The sequence below is a fragment of the Microtus oregoni genome, unplaced genomic scaffold (genome assembly GCF_018167655.1).
Source record: "Microtus oregoni isolate MIOR12 unplaced genomic scaffold, Mior012 000004F_ref0000308, whole genome shotgun sequence".
Classification (NCBI taxonomy): Eukaryota; Metazoa; Chordata; class Mammalia; order Rodentia; family Cricetidae; genus Microtus; species Microtus oregoni.
The window spans coordinates 27,678,639-27,685,152 of NW_024543063.1; positions in this window are offsets into that span (position 1 = coordinate 27,678,639).

Here is a 6,514-nt window from a genome sequence, read left to right on the forward strand (position 1 = left end):
AAAAGCAGTAGAGGGAGCCATGTCTTCACCGGGCCCTAAAAGAGCCTTGTGCTAACCCTAGCTGAATCCTTTGACCTGCACAGACTCCCAGGTCATTGCACAGTGCTGCCCAAGGAATCACAGTCCTCAGAGAGTCTTTCCGCTAGGGTAATTAGGGGAGGGTGTGCTGAAAGTTTTCTAATTTTTTTTTATTTCTGTTGTTTCTTTTTTATTTATTTATTTATTTATTTATTATTTATTTATTTATTTATTATGAATACAATACTCTGCCTGCATGTGTACCTGTACCCCTGAAGAGGGCACCAGATCTCATTGTAGATGGTTGTGAGCCACCATGTGGTTGCTGGGAATTTAACTCAGGACCTCTGGAAGAAGAGTCAGTGCTCTTAACTGCTGAGCCATCTCTCCAGCCCCCCTGTTGTTTCTTAATTCAAAAATGTATGTGTGCGTGGGTATTTTGCCTGCATGTATGTCTGTGCACAACATGCATGCCTGGTGCCCTCAGAAGTCGGAAGAAGGCGTTGATTCACTGGCAGTGGAGTTACAGATGGTAGTGAGCCACCATGTGAGTGCTGGGAACTAAGTCCTGGTCCTGTGCAAGAGCAGTCCGTGATCTTCAGTGCTTGGTGTAGGAGGTCCTTCTGTCTATATGTTGCTTTCATTGATGAATGAATAAAGCAACTGCCTTGGCCTAGTTGATAGGGCGAAACTTAGCTAGGCAGAGAAGAACCTCTGGAAGAAGAGTCAGTGCTCTTAACTGCTGAGCCATCTCTCCAGCCCCCCTGTTGTTTCTTAATTCAAAAATGTATGTGTGCGTGGGTATTTTGCCTGCATGTATGTCTGTGCACAACATGCATGCCTGGTGCCCTCAGAAGTCGGAAGAAGGCGTTGATTCACTGGCAGTGGAGTTACAGATGGTAGTGAGCCACCATGTGAGTGCTGGGAACTAAGTCCTGGTCCTGTGCAAGAGCAGTCCGTGATCTTCAGTGCTTGGTGTAGGAGGTCCTTCTGTCTATATGTTGCTTTCATTGATGAATGAATAAAGCAACTGCCTTGGCCTAGTTGATAGGGCGAAACTTAGCTAGACAGAGAAGACAGAACTGAATGCTGGGAGGAAGAAAGCAGAGACACAGAGAAGCCATGGATCCTCTGTCTGAGGTGGATGCCGGTAGAATCTCTGGTAAGCCACTGCCACGTGACAATATGCAGATTGATGGAGATGGGTTAAACTAATATGTAAGAGTTAGCAAATAAGAAGTTAGAATTAATGGTCAAGCAGTGTTTTAATTAATACAGTTTCTGTGTGGTTATTTCGTGTGTAAGCTAGCCAGGCAGCCAGGAAGAACAAGTGGGCCCCACCTCTCCTTACAACAAGTGCCAAGTCACATCTCCAGTCCCTGTCCCCCTCCCCCCACACCTCCTTTATTTACAAACTTTTATTTATCCTGGGCAGACCTCAAACTCATCAGGCAGGCAAAAATGACCTTGAAATGACCTTGAGCTCCTAATCCTCTACCTAGAATGCAGCCTGCACATTTGAAAGGGTATTTTTGCTGCCCCCTCTCTCTGCCTCACAGTTAGCCGCACCTCTGCTTGACATAAATTAGAGAAAGATGGATTGATGGGTATGTGTCCATGCAACTTTAAGCAAAGAAAGACAGAGAAATCCTTTTTTATTTTTGGTTGTGAGCCTAGCCTTTAACAGCTGAACCATCATCCTTCCAGCCTGAAAACCCCTGTTAAATATTCAGGCAATATAATATATTCACATTACAAAGCAAGATGGCTCCTCGGATGCCTGGCACCAAACCTGATGACCTGAGTTTGAACCCCCAAGTGGAAGGAAAGAAATAGTTCCTGCAAGTTGTCTTCTGACCACCACACAGGCTCTGTGTGTATGTGTGTATGTGCACGTGCGTGCATGCTCATGTGTGCATGTGTGTGGGTGTGAGTGTGTGCATGTGTGCCCATGTGGGTGTGGGTGTGGGTGTGAGTGTGTGTGTGTGTGCCCACGTGTGCGTGTGGGTGTGTGTGAGTGTGTGTGTTGTGCATGTTAAGGGTCAAAGGATAACATTGTAGGGTCAGTTCTCATCTTCCACGGTGTGAGTTCTGGGCACTGAATGTAGCTTCTCGGGGTTGGCAGCAAGCACTTTCACCCACGGCACCACCTCACTAGGCCCCTGAGATGTTCAAATTTTCAGATTAGCAATTATGTTAGTCACTTTGCTCTGCTCTGACCAAAGTAATGTAAGGAAGATTCACTTTGTCATGCAGTTTAAGACTACAGTCCTTCCGGCTGGGGCAGTCCTGATGGCAGGACGTGTGGCGGCTGGTCACATGACACCCACAGTCAGGAGCAGAGGGAGGGGAAGGCCAGCGCTCACCTCACCTTCTTTTTTTCTTTTGTTTTTGTCCTTGTTTTGTTTCTATTTGGAGACCATGTCTTACTATGTAGTTCAGGCTGTCCTGGAACTCACCCTGTAGACTAAGCTGGCCTCAAACTCCTCTGTCCCCAGGTACTGGGATTAAAGGTGTGTAACACCATGCCCAGTGTATGGATGTTTTGTCTGCACAAGTGTCTGTGCATTGTGTATGTGCGGTGCCTGAGGAAGCCGGGAGAAGGCATCCAATGCCTTGGAACAGGAGTTAAGGAGGCTGTGAGTCACCATGTGGGTGCTGGGAATTGAACTCAGGTCCTCTAGAAGAGCAGCCAGTGCTCTTAACCACTGAGCCATCTCTCCTGCCCCTGACTCATCCCTTCTTTCGTCAGTTATGAAAAAGACTCAGTCATCAGGATCTGTTCTCATAGTTCACTGAACGCCGCCCTTATCCTGAAGCAGGAAGGCGCACAGCCCCACCAGCCTCAGCCCCTCGGCTGGGCTGTGTAGGACGCTTGGAACTACTTCATGGCTAGTCCAACCTCCTGGAGTTCTTCCAGTTGGACAGAAAATGAAGGAAGTTATGTCAGATGAGTCATCCCACCGAATGTTGCTCCACAGAAGCACACTTCCTCGAGATAATTAACGAAAGACTGACAGGAAGAAGCCTCCTGCGGTAATTAGCAGGAGGTCTAGAATGGAAACTTGGAGTTTTCTCATTGTTCAGTTAATCCCAGCCATGGAAAGATTTTATTTATTTTTAATTTATTTTATGTGTGTATACTGTGTGTGTGTGTCTGTGTGTATACATATGTGAGGGCCACAGGCCAACCTCGAGTATTGCTCCTGAGGTGCTGCCTATATTGACTTTTGAGTGGGATCACAGTCAAAATGCCCGGAGTGGGAGAACTCGGGAGAAGGCTCAGTTAGTTAAGTACCTGCCGTGCAAATATGAGGTCCCAGGACTCACGGGAGAGTTCGGGTGTGATGGCAGACAGTTGTAAACCCTGGGGATGCACGGACAAGGGTAACGGTGCTGCAGAGAAAGCAAAAGCTGATAGTCCTCAGGACACAGCTGTCAGCGCTCCCCAGTAACTAACGCCACAGAAAACCTGGAATCTGCCTGTGACCTCCCTGCAGAGTCCCTGCTTCTGGAAAGCTCCCCCCCCCCCCCCCAACGCTTGCTTGGCACACCGGCTTGGCAGTGCAGAGCTCAGCTTACATCTGAGATGAGGTTGTTTCCATCCTGTGTGTAAATAAGCCAGACAGCACGATTGTGAATGTGTACAGTTGGGTCCCGACCCTGCCACCTTCCTGGTGGTGCTTTGTCTTGTTTTCAAAAAATGAAGTGAGGATAATTCATAGACTATCCTAAGAACCCTAATCCTGGTTTGGCCAGGAAACACTTAAAGATCATTCTATACCTAATGACCTTGGACCTTGAAAAACAACTTGGAGAAATAGGCTCAGTGTCCATTGGGTCAGCACAGACTGGCCTGGCCGGTCCTCCTTCACTCAGTGTATTCCTCCTGCTTCTGCCTCCTGAGTGCTGGGATTAAAGGCGTGCACCACCGATTTAAAGGTGTGTGCCACTGCCACCCAGCCACATCCAGTTTTTATGTGAATGTTTGGGATCTGAACTCAGGTCCTCATGTGTGTGTGACAAGCATCGACCCAAATCTCTAACCCTGGGATTTTAATGTTTATCTCTATTATGGTTTGAATAAAAAATGTCCCCCACAGGCTCGTGAGTTGGAACACTTGATTCCAGTTTGTGACGCTGTTTGAGGAGGTTGTGGAAGCTACTTTGGGAAAGGGAGCCTCTGTGGAGGGAGTGGGTGGCTTGGAGGCAGACTTTAAGGGTTGCAGCCCCACCCTGCTTCTCCCCTCCCCTCCCCTCATCTCCCCTCACCCCCATCCCTCTGTCCCATGCTCCTCTGAGAGGTGAGCCGGCAGTCTCTGGCTCCTCCCACCATGAATCTGTCTGCTGTGACACCTTCTCCACCCTGATAGCTCAGACCACGAGCCAAAAGAAATCTTTCCTCTTTTATGTTCTTTCTGTCGAGCATCCTGCCATGGCGATAAGGAAAGTAACTAATAAACCAATGCTTTCCAGCAATCCTCGCCCCGGGTTTTGCTTCAGCGGAATGGCAGCTGCCTGCTCCCCCGTCATGCTGAATGTCATTGCAACTTTATCGCGTAGTCCCAGCCCCACTGTGAATACTGACCATACAGCTCTGGCTGGCTCTGAGTGCGTATAACACCTCCCCCAGCTCTGGCTACATACACCGCCTCCCCCAGTCTCCTAAGTTCTTTGAGCTTCCATTTTCCTGGCTTCTAAATAAGAGAGCTGGACGGGACGACATCTAGCTCTTTTTGTACCCATGTGCTTTGGTTCTGAAGGATGTCTGTGCCAGTGGACACTCTGACCAAGGAGTTGAGGGCCTCTCCCTGCACTTATGGGGGGTGTGTGTAACGTATCTCTTCAGGCTCCCCTTTTTCTCTTTCTTTGTCTAGGACTCACTCCTGTTCCAACCTTTCCTAGGTCTACAGGCCGGCCCCATGAACAAGACCCTCATTCTTCAGCCAGCCCCCCTAGTGGGGAAGTCTGGGCTGTCACTACTGACCCCAGATTCTCCTGGGGTCAGCTCTACCTGAATCCTGACCCCAGGAGCCCTAGGATCACAAGTGTGAATACCTCTCACTGGGGGAGAAAGAAAACATTTCTTCCTAGAAAGCTTCTGCTTCATCTTTTAAACACCGGCAGCAAACACTTGCTTTGTACCCCTAGCATCTAATGTTTTGTTATCAAAAAGACAGTTTTTAAAAACCTGGGAAAACTGGCCTCCACCTGAGCCTGAAGCCCAGGGAAAACGCATGGAGCTTTTTCCCCTGCTGTGAATACGCTTAGAACCCAGAATGCCTTCTCTATCCACACACTTCTTAAGCTATTTCCAGAATGTTCTTTTCAATTTGAGACATGGAACCAGTGTATCTATGATCTATACAGCTGAACACCACCATAAAGCATTTTCCCAGCTCCCAGCTCTCAGGTGCTTATAATCCAGGCCAAGGACCAATCAGAAGACAGCGAAGGATCAGGGCGGTGAATGCTGATCACCAATGTGATTGGCTTGAGACCCTCCTCGGAGACTCTAGCTGGGGAAAGTACATCTCTAGGAGCCTGTCTTTGGGGCAATATTGTGCTAAGCTTCCTTCCCATAATATATTTCTCTGCTTCCTGGCAGCCATGTCTTGAGCTTCTTACTTCACCACATCCTCCATCACAATGGACCAACACCTCGGAAACCATGAGCCTAAATAGATCCTTCTTCCCTTCATTGTCTGTGTTATGTGCACTGGCCAAAACAGTAAGAAAATATGCAAACGTCTAGAAACATCCCCAGAGCAGAAAAGCAATATGTGTGAACTCGGCTTGGGGAGGGATTTGAATACGAACCTGAAGCCTGGATAGAGGGGTGGCGGTGTGGGAAGAGGGGCACGGAGGGGGACCGGCGAAAGAGTCTGGGACAGAGAGCCTGCTCCGCATGAAACTGTGAAATCGATTCCTGTCTGGGTGCTGAAGCTGTGACAGTTTGGATGTGGAAGGAAGGGGTAGCTGAAGTGATAGGCGGGAGCCAGGAAGGAGCTGGTGGGGCAGAGTGCTCAGGTCTAGAGCCGCCAAGTTGACTGCCCCCCTCCCCGCTTGCCATGAGCCATCCCCGTTTCCATGGAGTCCTACAGAGCCTCCTCTGCTCCCCTAGGACAGGCAGGCATTCCTAACTGATGTACATACCCTATTCTGTTTCATCCTTGCAATCATCCTGCAAGACTAGCCTCATTATTAGCCTTTCACGGGCCACTTAGGTTTCAGAGAAGGAATGAGGCGTGGTGAGAAAGTTGCCACAAATCAAGCCATGAATCCTTGTTCCTTGGTTCAAGTTCGGATCTGATTTCAAAGCCCAGGGTCCACGGCGTCTCGGCAGTGGAACCCTGAGTGCACTTTCCCAGGGTGCCAATGACAAAGGTGCTACAAACCGTGCAGCTCCAAATGACAGAAATGGATTGTCTTGCGGTTCTGGAGGCAGGAAGCTGAGATCAAGAGGTCACCAGGGCCACCTGCTTCAGAAACCTGC